General features: G+C 34.6%; 1 non-coding gene across 1 annotated transcript; it reads right to left on the bottom strand.

The window, feature by feature from the left end:
- Positions 1-4,257: 4,257 nt before the first annotated feature.
- Positions 4,258-4,334, bottom strand: LOC111721150. Its single transcript, XR_002770494.1, has one exon. It is a non-coding gene; the product is annotated as a small nucleolar RNA SNORD113/SNORD114 family (small nucleolar RNA).
- Positions 4,335-16,021: the final 11,687 nt, after the last annotated feature.

The raw sequence follows: 16,021 nt of genomic DNA, 5'->3' as shown, positions 1-16,021 counted from the left end.
CAAGTTGAAAGGGACCTCAGAGATTTTATCATCTAAGGTCTACTTTTACAAGGATTTCCCTTTATAACTACCTTAATAAGTAATCTCCTGATCTTATGAAGATCTCAAGTGAGGGGGAACTCACCAACCTATTCAACTTTTAGATAAATTAAGATGTTCAGCATTTTTCCTTACATTCGACATCAGTCTGTCTCTTTTCAACAGCTTCTAATGGCTCCTAGTTCCTCCCCAAGGACTTATGGGGACAATCCAGTAATTGATATCCCTTCTTGGTAAGGGATGTGGTCATATGAGTTTACAGAATTAATAGACAATAAATCCTCTACTTTCCCCATCATGACTTGATAATTAAAGTTAGTTTCATATGACAAGGATTAGAGATTTTTGCTTTCTTTCTTGTAAAGTGTCAATGTCAAGTGTGGTAATAAGGTGACAGTGGCTAGAGTGCTAGATCTGGAGTCAGGAAAAACTGTGTTTAAATCTTGCCCTCACTTATTGGCTGTGTAACCCTGGGAAAGTCACTTAACCTACGTTTTCCTTAGTTTTCTCATGGAGGATAATAAAAGCACCTACCTTCTAGGGTTGTTTTAAGGGTGAAATGAGACAATAGTTGTTAAGTGCTTTGCAAACCTTAAACTGCTATAAAATTTTAGGTCTTATTAAGTTCTCAACCAGGTTATATTCTTAGTCATAAGGCTTCCTACCTCCCAGTGTTGTAGTGAGGTTTAAAATCAAATGAGATAATAATTTAAAACAATTAGAATGGTGTCTGGTACATAATAAGTGCCATGTAAATGTTAATTATTATTACTATTATTGCAGTAATAGGATCATCGCTTGAGAGGCCATTTAGCTGAGTGGCTCAGGGTCCATTTAGTACAATCTTTGATTTTACACATGAGGAAACTGAGGTCCAGAAAGGTTAAGTTCCTTATTCAGAGCCTTATAGATGATTAGCATCAGAGGCAGAATTTGAACTCAGAAATTTTGGTTTTAGAGACAATACTCTTTTCATTGTGCTATATATACAGTGCTAAAAGCATGGAATTATTAATACCTTTTGGCTATTTGCTATTACTGGAGGAAATAAATGTCATTTTAACATTTCTCTTTATAGTTCCATTTCATGTGAGGCAGAGGGAGTATTAGGTTTTGAATTAGTCAGAGGTAGGAAGGAAGAATTTTAAAATATGTTCCTATGCACACTGTCTTGTAGACACATCATTATGTCATATTCACTCCTTGGTGCCCTTGTTGGCTGTATAGCGTGGATTTATTGTATTTCTATCACCATCATAATCCTATTTTCTAAATGAAACAGAAGCATCTTGTGCTTCCAAATATGTCCATTTAATCATGCATTGCCCAAAGGCAGATCTTATCAGGTTAGTGGATTGAAGTCTGTAGCAGTTATCCCTCAGTGTTTGCTGTGGTTTAGGCATTGCTTGGCATGAAGGCTCAATGTTTCATTTCCCTAATAGAAAACAATTACAGAATTGGCCTCCATTGCATTGTGAATCGAGGGACATGTGAATGTTTAACTTTTTGACATCTGAAGCAAAGTATAATTTATGAGTGGCACATTACCAGGTTTGATAACGAATTCTATTAAAAGTGTCATTAATTGTTTGAGTTGATAATGTGTTTCTTTGGTAAACATTCTAGTCATGTACAAAGAAGGGTATCAAGTTGATTCAACTGGAATGCTTTAATAATACCAAGGAACATTGCACACTGACATCCCATTTTCCCCCAAAAGGCAAATTAGTCATATAAGCTGGCAGAATCCCTTTACTGTCCAGGGAAGGCATTGCATGGCTGGTATCCTTCCAGCAAAGGGCATGAGGTATGATTACAAGTAATCAAGAGAAGATGAAGCAATGCTTATGTCCCTTCTGTCAAATAGCATCTCCCTTCTCCAGTGCCTAGAATGGCAACTCAGAGAATATTCTTAGATGAGAGACACAATAGAATACATTTTTCTTTATTTCTTTAGAGAAAATATTGACTTAAGCAGAGTCAAAAAATGGGGCAAGTTGGGAAAGTGTTCAATCAGTCACTGGAATTCCATGTTTCCATGTAAGCATTTATTTTTTTCTTTGTTTTTTTTTTTAATTAATTTAAAAACATATGCACGGATATGCAAAACCTTGTGTTCCAATTCCCCCCCCCTTCCCTTAACCCCTCCCCTAGATGACAAGTAATCTAATATATGTAAAACATGGTGAAAATATATGTTAAATCCAATATATGCATACATATTTATACAATTATCTTGCTGCATAAGAAAGATCCTATCAAAAAGAAAAAAAAAAAAGAAGAAACTAAAATGGTAGCAAACAACAACAAAAAGAGTAAAAATGTTGTGTTGTGGTCCATACTCAGTTCCCACAGTCTTCTCCTTAGGTGTAGAAGGCTCACTTCATCACAAGATCATTGGAACTGGTCTGAATCATCTCATTGTTGAAAAGAATCAAGTCCATCAGAATTGATCATCTTATAATCTTTTTGTTGTCATGTACAATAATCTCCTAGTTCTACTCATTTCATTTATTATCAGCTCATACAAGTCTCTCCAGGCCTCTCTGAAATCATCCTGCTGATCATTTCTTATGGAACAATTATGGAATGTTATTCCATAACATTCATATACCATAACTTTTTCAGCCATTCCACTCAGTTTCCAGCCACTACAAAAAGGACTTTCACAAACATTTTTGCACTCCATGTAAGAATTTAAAAGCAACAATATTATAATATGTTTTCAAAGCACCATTCTCACAACAAACACATGAGGTATATAGTTTAGTTTACAGTGGTAGAAATGAAAGTTGTTATAATTTACTGGAAGTTATGCTTAAAGTTCTAGAAGAACTTTAATTTGAAATATGCGAGCAAATAGAGGCATCAAATCCTATCTGATCCAACCTTCTCCCTTTGAAGATGAGGAAATTTAAAACAACATGTGGCATTTACCTCATGTTTTAAAGTTAGCAAAGTGATTTACCTACATTATTAGTCTTATGATGCAAGTACCATAGCCATTACTATCTTTGAGAGTTAGAAAATTGAAATTCTGAGAAATCTTAACAAGGACAGTTAAGTGTCAGAGGCAGGACCTTCAAATTTCAAGTCCAGAACTTTCTCTGACAATGCAAGCAGATATTTGCCCAGGATAATTATTGGCAGAAGCAATATAGCCAAGATAATCTAGAACCCTCTCTTCTGACTTCCATCTTCATGTTTTCCCCATTCTATCATATACCAATAGCCAAAAGTAAATATGAAGCCAAACAGCTAAATATAAAATTCTGATGATCTGACATTTTGGATTTATTCTCCCTTACCATCCATTAATGTAGACAATTGAAAGCAAACTACCATATTCCTGGGAAGAAAAGAAGAATAACCTCAGTGATGACAGGTCAATTTATACATTGAATTTAACTCAACATACACTGAGTAATACAATCCTTTTATGAGGATTTTTGGTTTGTTTAACTCCAACCTATGTGTGGGGAACCATGGGTATGGAAACTCCCTCCATGTGGAAGAATAACAATTCATTAACAACATGCTAGTGAAATGGCTTTAGGTATTGAGAGGCTAGATGAGTGACATGGTCCCATAGCTAACAATGTGTTAGAGATAAAACTTCAACCCAGATTTTCCTGACTTTCAACTATTGCCATATTTACTATTGTATTTCTTTAGAAAAATTAGTATCACTGTTTGATGATTTTTCAGTAAACATAATTTAAGAATAGCCATAATTGCTTATGAACATACCTGATTAAAAAAAAAAAAGAATGAGAACTGATGATAGTGAAATTTAGATATACCTAAGTGAAGCCATCTATAAGTAAGGTCCCTCATTAGTAAGTAGTTATATATAATGTTTTGCATTCACAACATAAAATTTTTGCATAGTGAGTAGATGAGGAAGATGAAAGGATACTCTATTTGGCAAGGCCTGAATTGTTGACTAAGAATCTACTCAAATTGCTATCACGATTAACATTCCCATGAAAGGGAACTTTACTCAGAAAGAGATAAAATAGGCTGGGTATAATGGTATATGCCCATGATCCCTGCCCTTATGGAAGGCTAACAATGTTAGTAAACAAAGTGACTTGTCTTAAAGGAAGCAAGCCCTTAATATGTCTACAGAAGTGTGAGAATGGAGTTTTACTCCAGAAAAGACACATTTTAGAATCCATAAGAAATGTGATTTTAAAATCGTTATTCACACAATCATTGAATCTCAGAGTTTCCAGGAGCTTGAGGTCATCTATTTTGACTCACATGCCCCCCAAATAGTCATCCATTTTCCTCTTCAAGAACTGACTGTAGTGTGGAAAATTCATTACTTTCCAAGGCTTCCCTTGGTTTGGACAGATCTAACTTTTAAGAAATTTTACCTTACATCAAGCCAAGATCTATCTGTAACTCATAATTCTGTCCCCAGGGTCTAAGCAAAACATGTGTAATCCATCTTCAACACAATAGCCTTCAAGTGCTTGAAGATAGCTATCGTGTTCTCCTAAGTATTTTCTTCCTTAGAATAAACAAGGATAAACACCACTGATTCCTTCACTTGATCATCCCATGAGATAATTTTTAGTGTCCTAGCAGCATAAAATGTGATGTCCAAAACTGAACATGATACAGCAGACATCTTAAGATACCCATGACAAAATATATTAGTATCCAACTTCCTGTTCTGTTTATTGTGCTTCTAGTAACAAGGTCTAAATTTAAATTAGCTTTGATTTGCTATGTTCAGATTGTTGATCTACAACAAGCCTGGTATATAGTAGCTGCTTAATAAATGTTTATTGATTTGACTTGTAATCCCCTAAAATCTCAGGTTTTTATTTCTCAGAAATTACTTAGCAATTTTATACTTATGCAATTGTGCTTATTTTTTAATAAAATTATTATTTATTACAAAAAAATTAAGACAGTTTTGAGTTCCAAATTTTATCGCTCCCTTCCTTCAGCATCAAGGAAGAATGAACTTGGCCAGTTTAGAAATAGAGGTAGTCAAAGATTCTGAAGGCTCAAACCGGTGAGCCTCCCTTCCCTTTTTCCTCCCTTTTTTCTTCCCTCCCTGACTGGCAAGCAATCAGACATAGGTTGGTTATGCAATGCAATTATGCAAAACATTTCCATATTAGTCATTTTGGACAAGAAGACCCAAATAAAAGGGAAAAAAGGAAAATGAAATATATCCTGCTCATGGTTTATTCAATCAATATCAGTTCTTTTTTTCTGTGAGAAGATAGTATATTTGATCAATAGTCTTCGGGATTTTTGGATCATTGTGTTGTTGAGAGTAGCTAAATCATTCACAGTTCTTCATCAAGCAATCCTGGTTCTGTTCACTTTACTACACATCAGTTCATGGAAGTCTTTCCAAGTTTTTATGAACTTATCCTGCTTGTTATTTCTTATAGCCCAATAATACTCCAATACAATCATATACAAAAGCTTATTTAACCATTACCCAATTGATGGGCATCTCTTTGATTCCAAAGTTTTAGCCACCATAAAAAAAGAGTTGCTATAAATTTATTTTTGTACAAATAGATCATTCTTTTCCACCTATATCTTTGGGATACAGATTTAGCACCTGTATTTCTGGATCAAAAGTTATATATAGTTTTATAGTCTTTTAGACATAGTTCCAAATTTCTCTTCAGAATGGTTGGATCAGTTCACAACTCCACCAACAATGCATTAGTGTCCCAATTTTTCCACATCCTTCTAACACCCAACATTTTTTTTGTCATATATATCTTTTGTCACCTCTGATAGGTGTAAGATGGTACCTCAGAGTTGCCTTAATTTGTATTTTTTTGATCAATATGACTATATGTAATATGACTATAGATAGTTTTGTTTTTGGCTTAAAACTGCTTGTTTATATTTTTAATCATTTATCAATTGGAGAATGACTTGTATTTTTATGAATTTGACAGCGTTCTCTATATATTTGACAATGAGATCTTTATCTGAGATAGCTTTTGCAAAATTTCTCCTCAGTTTTATTTTTTGAGTTTACGTATGAGAATTTATTTTGTCTATAATTAATTTCAACTTGTTAGACTTAGTCCACAATGCTGGCAAACATGTTTAGTGGACAACTGAATATCATGGTTAATGTTCTGAATATAGTGTAAAGAGGAGGGATTCTCTATCACACTGGTAAAGTTCCTAAGCTGTTCTTGTTTCCAGATGACATCATATTTTGATTGGAAGGCTACTTAGAACATTTTAGGACTTAGTGAGATTCATGGTAATTTTAAAAAATTAATTTTTCAATTGAACATAATAGTAAGATATTTGATAAACTCAACAGCTATTCTCCTTTACCTTCCCTTTCAAAAGAAATTAATGGGGGAACTGGATAGCTTCTTAGCAGAAACTGGTAGCAGTTATACAAAATGAACATCTTGTGGTACATACCACAATAAATTCAAATTTTTTAAATGATGTAAATATAAAAAGTCAATTAAAAAATGAATTGTGTATTTTACACCTATGGCTAGGGGAAATATTTATCAAATGAACAGGAAACACGCTTTAGAGAGTTATTTTGGGTATCAGGAAATTAAATGAGCCTCCCAGAATCACACAGACAGAGAAGAAAAAAATACACTTTTAATTACATGAAATTAAAAAAAAAACCTTTTTCATCAATAAAAATGATAAATCTAGAATGAAAAGGGGAACAACTAACTAGAAACAAATTATTGTAGCACATTTATAGGAAAAAGGCTTTTTGGTTATGATACATTAGGAATTGAGTGGATACAATCTATGTATGGAAGGAGAAACCCCACCATTAATCATTCACAAGCATTTGCTAAGTGATTACTATGTTCTAGGCACTGGAGAAGCAAACAAAAAATGAAACATTCTCTGCCCTCAAGGTGCTTACAATACACTCAGAGGACACAATATGTAGATAAGTAGTAAAAATAAAGCAAGAGATATAGTGAGAGAGTAAAGTCATTAGCACATAGAGGTATATTAGAAGATGCAATGTTTCATGTAGAAAATGGCAATTGATGTGAGGCTTGAAGGAAACCAGGGATTCTGAAGTGAGAATGCTTTCCCGGCAACAAAGAAACTCAGCTCAAAAGCAAAAAGGCAAGAGAGGAGAATGCTATGTAGGAGGAATCAATAAACCCAATTTGCCTGGATTGTAGTTTATGTGAAGAGAAATAATAAAAACTCCTGGAATGGTAGGATGGAGACAGATTGTGAAAGGCTTTAAATATCAACTAGGGGAATTTTTATTTGATTATTCAAAATATCTGAGTTAATCAAGATTGTTCTAGAGTGATATTTCATTCCCAGTTCTATTGCATGTACTATTCACATTTCCTATCACAGCCTTTATTTCCTACCATGATGCATACATTCTTTCATCCAAAGTTTTCACATATGCATTCAATCATCAAATGTTGCTTTCAGACAGGTATCCATGTTTTCCAGACAGGCTAACCAAAGTATAAATGACTTAACTAAGCAGGTTCCCCCATGTCACAGAATGAGTCAATGGAAGTACAAGGAATAGAATCAAAGCATTTTGGTTCCTCTTGGCTTGTGGTTTGGACTAAAAGCAAGAGATGAGAGTATAGACATGCTTTCATTTACACAATAGATGTCATCAAAGGAAGTAGTGTGTTAATTAGAATTATGTAAATTGAATTTCATTTTAAATTCACAAGGGCAGTTTATAATGAAAAGGAATTCTCTCATAAAGCAAATAACCACACACATGTCACACCTGTATGTACATATATAATCATATACACATATAGTACATAAATATATATACACAAACATACATATCTATAGCTATTAACCTATGCCACATACACATGTCCATGTGTTTTAAGGGTAGAATTTTCTCCCCCTCCCTTTTTTTTTTTAAGGTTAAAATGTTCAAATTAGTTCTTATGGAAGTAGGACCTACCTACATATGATGTGGGACCTTTTCTGCTTTATCATTTGACTTATTAGATGGGAAAATATGGAAAAGACTAAGCCACAAATCAAAAGAGGGCTTGAAAAAGCAGTATGGAAAAAGATGATATGAAAAATCATAAACCTGAATTTTGATTCCAGGCCAAGCTGTATGCCCTTGACTTTGTGTCAGTTATTTGGCTTCCCTGCGCCTCAATTCTTCATCTGTAAAAGAAAGGGATTGAATTCAGTGGTCTTTGAATCCTCCTCTGGCTTTATAATTTTCCTTGTTTGAACCTCCTATTTTCTCTACATCCTGTATATCTCTCCAAAAAGTCATGGCTTGCTGTCTTTCTCTTACCATCTAGCCAGGTGTTTGATGGTGTCTCTCAGTATATTAAAGTGTTCAAACACACATGTTAGCATAAAAAAGAAAACAATTCATAAAACTACTACATCAATTCCCCCCAAAGGAGACTTCCCACCATAGAGGGATGAAGTCACAATTGTAATCCTGTAGCTATAGTAGGGTTTACATTTAAGCTGCTGTCTGTGTCTAAGTCTGTGACTAAATTGCCCTCTAACAATATGTCATATCAGTCAAAATGATTTTTAAAAGGAGGAAAAAAAAGTCAACTAAACCTGTTTTGTCTAGAATCCTGCAGGGTAAAGAACTGGTTGATTGACTGAAATAGTTTTTTTTTTTTGTGTGGTTTTTTCTTTTTTTTTTTTTCAACTGGTTGCTTACTTTGATGGCATCAAGTTTGCCACTTTGTAATTTTTATGGTCCCTTAAGACTGGAATGAATTTTAGAGGCCATCAAAACCAAATCCCTCATTTTACAGATGAAGAAGCTAAGTTACAAAGAAATTAAATCTTTCTAAGGATCATCTGGTTAATAAATGTCTGAGATAGCATTGAACTGCAGTCTTCCTGACATCAAGACCAGCACTTAATCCATTGTGGTAGAGTTTTTCTCTGGCTGCAAAAAAATGCAGGACTAATAGACTCCAAGCAATTAAAATTGAAAGTCTTTCAAAAGGCAATGAGAAGCCATGGTAGACGTGTGTAAACTACAAGGTATAGTACCTAAAGAAATATGAAGAACAGAAGAAAACAGGAGAAATACATGATTTAAAAAGACTCGTTTTATGTCGAAACAAAGGGACAACTGATGCACTTCTGTTCTCTCATAATATTTTGTTAGGCAAAAAAAGAAGAGCTTTCTATATGTTGGTGTAACCCCCTGGAGTTGTACAGGTGAAAATAAAAGGACTATGATTGACATCTTTGGAAGGAGCATTCACATTGATGAGATCACAGACTTTTCTGAGGATATGAATATGAATTTTTTCACATCATCAAAGTATTTGAGTGATGAGAACCTAAGTTTGTTGAGAAAACTAAAATGCTTAGCTTTGGAAGGACCAAGGCTCTTGAAATACAGCTAAGGAAAGGATAAGATCTCAAACAATGATTTTTAAAAAATGTGTGGGGATATGCCAGACTGGAATCTTTGTGAAGAAATGACTCAAAATGAATGTTTGTGAACTTGTATTCTGTCATTCCCAGTCTCTGTCCATCCAGTGTTGTAAATGTTCACTCTGGAGGTGATGTAAAACTGCTGCTACCAGCAGCCTTGGTCACTAAGGGTACACTGGAGTAGGCACTTAATATATAATTGATCTCTGTATGAGTACTCTGTAGTGGAGAAGAAGGTCTGAATGTACTAAAATGATTATCTAATGGTTCTTTATTTCATACAGAAATTATTGGAATTTGGGGCATCTGATAACATTGAATTTGTTCTTATCTTGTCAAGGACATTTCTCAGTCTTTAAAGAACCTAAAAATAGTTATTCTACTATATACAGACACTTCCTCCAAAGTACAAACTATTCCAAACAGGATCAATGACTTATTACATGTCATGCATTGTATTAGGCAGTGGGATTCATCCCATATATGCAATCAATCAACATTTATTAAACCACCTACTATATTCCAGGAACTATACTAAATACAAATACAGGGAGTTTACAATCTAATGAATGAATACAACAAATAAAAGGAAGTTGAAAAGTGTGTGTGTGTGTGTGTGTGTGTGTGTGTGTGTAAGGAAAGCTAAGGTCACTTGAGATCATGGTAGAGAAGTCAATCTGAGAAATTCAAAAGTACTGTAATCAGGTGTGAAGTGACAGTCTATGATGAGGTCTTAAATGGAGAAAGCAAGAAGATGATGGGACTTGGGATGCAGGTGTCAACATTCATCCATAAATGAACAAATCTTGTCAATTAGACAAAAGTGGAATATTAAATATCTCTTATTATGACTCCTAGAAGAAACATTCATGCCAGAGGGATATTAATAGAACTCTTTCCATTCCATCTAAGCTTTCTCAGCAATTAATTTCAGTGAAACATAAGCTAAAGAAGAACAAAATATGGGAAATGGAAAGTAGAGTTTGATTTGGATCTTTATTTATTAAATCTTGTTACATTTCAGGAATGGAACAAAGTAGCATGTTGTAGAAATGCTACTACATGTAATACCTAATAAAAAGCACTTTCAAGCAGATAAGATCTCGGTGAAATTCTAACAGCTGTAGGCAGTTATTCTACAAACTATTTTTGAAACATCTTTGAAAGACCCACGTCCACAATTGTTTTCTCTATTAAAAAGGGTGGTCTTGGACCAAAAGGGTGATAAAATTACCAGGGTCATCACTCCACATCTTTAATTTTGGAATTGACTTGACTTGATTTTAGTACTGCTTAGGTAAGATTTCATTTGTCCAAACCGTTCCTGACTTATGAACGTTCCCTATTTATAAACAGTTATCATAGCCAAGGATTCAATCTCTCACAAAACTGTCAAAATTCCCCTCTTTTCCACACCCCTTCAGGGGACACCTGGTATTCCCCTCACCTTCCAATTTACCAGTGGGGAAACCCAGGACACTCCTTTCTCCATCTCCTTGCTATTTGCCCCTAGAGCTTCTTAACTCTCTATTCTGCTATAGAGATCAACTATGGGAAACGAAAAGGGGAAGTCTCTGCCCTGCACTGATGGTTTTAGAGGAGGAAGAAAGATAAGAAAAAGAGAAGAGATGTATGTACTCTTGCTACCCCAGTTTGGAAATCAGAATGAATTTTTATGTAGAAATTGTCAATGATGGGTTTACACAATAATGTTATTGAAGTCAAACCCTGCTATGTAGAGATACATATACATTATGGAGACATAATAGATGATGTTCATTAACATTCATTAAAAGAATTTTCATGAGAATCAAGTTGTTTTCTTCTAGTGAAATTCTTTAGTATTTTTTCTACAAATTGAACCAATTTCATATTGAAATGGCATTAATAGTTAGAGATAATGTAGCATTTATGGTTATTGCTCTGAGTTCTATTTAGAGAGTAGTTACCTCCATGCTTTTTTGGTAAAAACAAAACAAAACAAAAGAAAAAACATTACACACACACACACACACGCACACACACACACACACACACACAAAACAAAGGTGAAGTCTAGATTATAGCCTTTTCCTTTTTTGGTATCTATTAAAATCCTCAAGCGTTTTTGAGTAATGATTGAGTTTTTGTGCGTGACTTTGGCTTCTATCTCAAAGAAGCTGCCATTTCCCCTATGCCTTCACGTGATCCTGCAGATATAAAGCTTAGTGTTTTATTATGATCTAAGATTCCTGGGTTCATAAAGACAAAGGGTTTTCCTGGTAAACAATTTACCATCCCTGTCAACAATCAGAACTTCAATATCTAGTTTCAGGTCTACTCCTTTTGCTTCCTTAACAACTGAATAACCCTCCTTTAACTTTTTGGTATTTCCAACTATTATCAGACCCAAATTGGCTCCCAATGACTTGTCCCATCATGTGACCCATTTTCTTCATGTGGTGGAGACAGTTTCAGCATCAATTTAGCAAGAATATTCTATATCATTTTCAAAAGTCTACCAGTATTTTCAGTTTATTCTTGAAAAAAAGCTAGTGTTTTCCTCATGATAAAGAATGTAGCAGAATTTATAGATCTGCAGCAACACTGCAAGCTATTTACATACTTTTCTCTGTAGTGTGAGGCTTCCCAAAAGTAGATTGAGGTCTGGTTGTTGAAGCTTTAGATTGTAAATTTTCAGACTGTTTAATGCCTTCAATCTTCACCATCTGGTAGGATGGTCTTCTTATCAGAGAAAAGAGAACTTCCTTTCCCTAGCTCCAAAACTAATCACAGATTTAATGACAATTCCTCACCTTGTATTTATCTTTCTCCCTACATGAATTATTGTCAAGGCTTCTACTAGTCCCTCACAACAATGCCCAAATTGGGTAATCTGAAAGCTTTGGGAAAAGAAAAGTATTGGCCTCTGACAAAAACACAGAGAAGCTTATATTCTATGTATTTTTCTAAAACAACAAAATAAAAAAAGATATCTCACCCCCCCAATCAGAAGTAGAAAGAGAGGGAACATTTAGGAAAATACAATCTCTCATATAAATATTGGGATCCTCAAAGCCTATTTTCAGTGTTCCATGACCTCTAAACTAAGTAAACTTTCAATAATACAAATAGAAAATTGATAAAAATAACATTATCAAAGAAAAAGCTGTATGTCACAAATCATTCTACCTATAATATTTTTTTTTAATGAGCTGTGGACCCAAAACCTTAGATAGCTTATAGCCCTGCCCAATACAAAAGGCTTCCAGCAACATTCAATATGGTGAAATATATACACACATACACACATACATACATATCTATACAGAGAGAAATAGAGAGAGAGAGAGAGAGAGAGAGAGAGAGAGAGAGAGAGAGAGAGAGAAGGGAGGGAGAACAATTTTATAATATTAGACCCCTAAACTTTGACTGACTGTTTGTTTTCCTTTCTTTGAAAAATGAGCTAGTTTACAATAAACATTAACCCATGGGTTCTGGCTTTTCCTCATTTTTATCCATCTCTTTCAAGTAATCCGTCTTATAGTGAGAAAGAAGATGATGCACTTATTAAAACTATTGATAATAATCAATTGTCCCTTCTGTCTCAATAGTTCAATTGCCTTCCTCTATCATTGTGGTAACCTAGTCAAACCACCTCATTTTTTATATGCAGAAATTGGATAAATGAATGATGAAAGAGATGTTAAGTTCATTTTAGAAGTGTCCCAAGTCTTTAGTGGCAGTATTGTACAGGCATATGATAGAATCTATTCTAACTTCCTGGGAGGGTGATTGTTAATTTTCAGTGTGAACATTTGCCCTTCAGAAATAAGCAATAATACAAATCAGGAATTGATTTATTATTTTATTGATTATCTAGACTTCAGAAAATGTTAATAATGCAGATTAAATTTAAAAATGTGTGTGTGCATAAATTCCTCCCTCCTCCCCCCAGCCCTGCTGTTACATATTTTCTAGCACACTCCTGGCACCAGGACCAGGAGTGGAGAAGATAGTTACAACTGAATTAGTATAATATGTAGGAAAAAGAATAGAGTCTAACAGATGATCTAAATTGTGTTGCCTTTATAAGCATGAAAAGAAGCATATTACACTGAAATTCAAAGAGAGTTATTCTCCTCACCAGTAGTAATGAAATTGCTTGTAAAAGTGAAAACTTTGGGAAAATTATATTATTTGATAGATCCAGGGAAGCTTTAAGTATAAAGAAAGCATACATTATTTGATATCATTGGGACATATGTGGGTGTTTCTCTAGGTATTTACTGGTAAGCAAATCTGTGGGAGGTTAGTCAGAGAATTGGCCTTTTGAAGCTCTCTTTTGTCTCTTTATTATTTGCTCTTGTTTCACTGACACCTCCGTGGAGGCGGCAGTTTCAACTTTCCATCTTAAGAGAATTTTTAATGATAAATCCTTTTGGAGATAGCTTGGGTAATATTGTAATATTGCAACTATATGAAATTCCACTCCATTGACCTCTGGGTATTTGGAAAACTCTGAATTTAAAAATAGTCTACCACCACTGAGACCATTGTCCTATTGTCTCACTGCGAGGCATAAGTTATATTATTGGCAGGTTTCATGAGCAGCTATAAACATTGCAGGCAGTGCCTATGAGATCAATATCTGAACAAGATTCATCTCAATTTCTTCATCTGTAAAATGAACTAGAGAAGAAAATTGCAGACCATTCTAATATCTTTGCCAAGAAAACCCTAAATGGGATCACGAGGTGTTGGACATGACTGAAACAACTGAACAACAAAACAATAAGAAGACCTTACCAGAGTAATAAATCTTTCCACCAACTGGACAAGAAAAGCTCAGATAAGGGAGATAAGAAAGCAAAAAAGCACTGAACCAATGGAATTGGGAAGAAGTAGAGAATTGTGGACTTCTGTGATATAGCAGTAGAAGAATTATGATTTTTACTTTATGCTATGGTTTACTTTACCATTGGCTTTGAGAGCATAGATGAAAATTATCCATTTAGTGACATCTCTATTAAGGCCTGGAGGAATGAAGGCAACTAGGAATTTCTGCCTAGGACAATTGAAAAACAAAATACAACTTGGAGAGACAGAGGCAAATCTATTTCCTTGACTACCTTTGATTTTGGACCATAGCAGAGGCAAAAAAAAAAAAAAATCACTTTATATACACACACACACACACACACATGTATATATAAACACTTAATGCTTTTAAAATATTATATATGTTTTATTATATATTTTTTATATTTTATATTTATATATTTTTTATTTTATATATATATAAAATCGTTATCAAATTGCTTTCCACCTTCGAGATGAGGAAGTGAAGAGTAAGAAGGGAGGGAGAAAATTTGAAAATAAAAATGTTATAAATATAATACTAAAATTATATATCTTTTCATGTAATTGGGAAAAAATAAACTGCATCAAAAAAGAAACAAACATTTAGAATCAACATTCTAAGGCACTGAATAATTTACCTTAATAATACTTCTTGCATTCATCAAGTTCTCTCTATTCACAAACACACTCTGCTCTATGTGAGGACCTTATTGTAAGGGGACAGAACTCTAGAGAAGTGTACTTGAAAGAAGGATTCATATAATTCAATGGAATTAAGATAATGATTCTCTATTTTACATGTAATTAGTACTTAATATAGTTCTACAAGATTGACACCCATTCTACAAGACTGACACCTACAATGATGTAAGATAATAGAGTATATAAGAGCCAACAAGGACTGTACAAGAGACAGTCCATCTTTGAGTAGGTTCCTGGTGGCTCTCCTTCATTTTTCCACTTAGAATAAGGCCTGTCTGAATGCCTCCAGAAAGCTAGCCCAATCCCCAAGCAAGGAGACAGACTGTGAAGGAGATAATAAAGACTTTTGGACTTTATCCCTGGCTATTCTCGTGATGATTACTCAGCTGAAATGAAGGCTCGTCCCAAGACCTCCAAAAAGCTAACCAGAACATGACATTTTGGCGCCCAAACATGGACCTGAGGATTTATACTCAGCAGTCCAGACTGACACAATCCTGAGTTCAGTAAAAAAGTCTCTGTGACCCAGAAATTAGGGTGAATGCAAAAGCAGACAAGTAGGAAACTTTGTTAAGGGCTAAATTAGTGTTTCTGCTGAAATGGGACAAATGCTTAGAAAGGAACCTTTTCCACCCCAAGAAAAGTACATGAAGAATTAGACAAGAAAGGAGTTAAGTTCAATGCTTATGAAATTAAGGAGTGTGGTACATCACAGCAGGAGCCATTAGGGCATTCCCCATCCCCTGACCTACCCCCCCTCAATTAATCCTTTGTGGGTGGAGGGAGAAAGAGGAGGGAGAGGGGCAGTGACATAATCAGCACCACCCATGAAGCAGTTGTGTCCACCCGCTATGACAAGATTACAAAAGCACTAGTTAAAGCTAAAAAAGAAGGACAGGATATATCTGTTTTAAGAATGGAAGCATACCCTGTTATTCAAGAGTTTGACTCTTCAGGTCAAGAAAGGAGAAGATACACTCCTTTGATCTGGAAATTATCAAAGATCTGAAAAAGG

This window comes from Sarcophilus harrisii, chromosome 5 (genome assembly GCF_902635505.1).
Source record: "Sarcophilus harrisii chromosome 5, mSarHar1.11, whole genome shotgun sequence".
Taxonomy (NCBI): Eukaryota; Metazoa; Chordata; class Mammalia; order Dasyuromorphia; family Dasyuridae; genus Sarcophilus; species Sarcophilus harrisii.
Note: the sequence above shows the minus strand (reverse complement) of the source record. Positions and strands in the feature narration are given on the sequence as shown.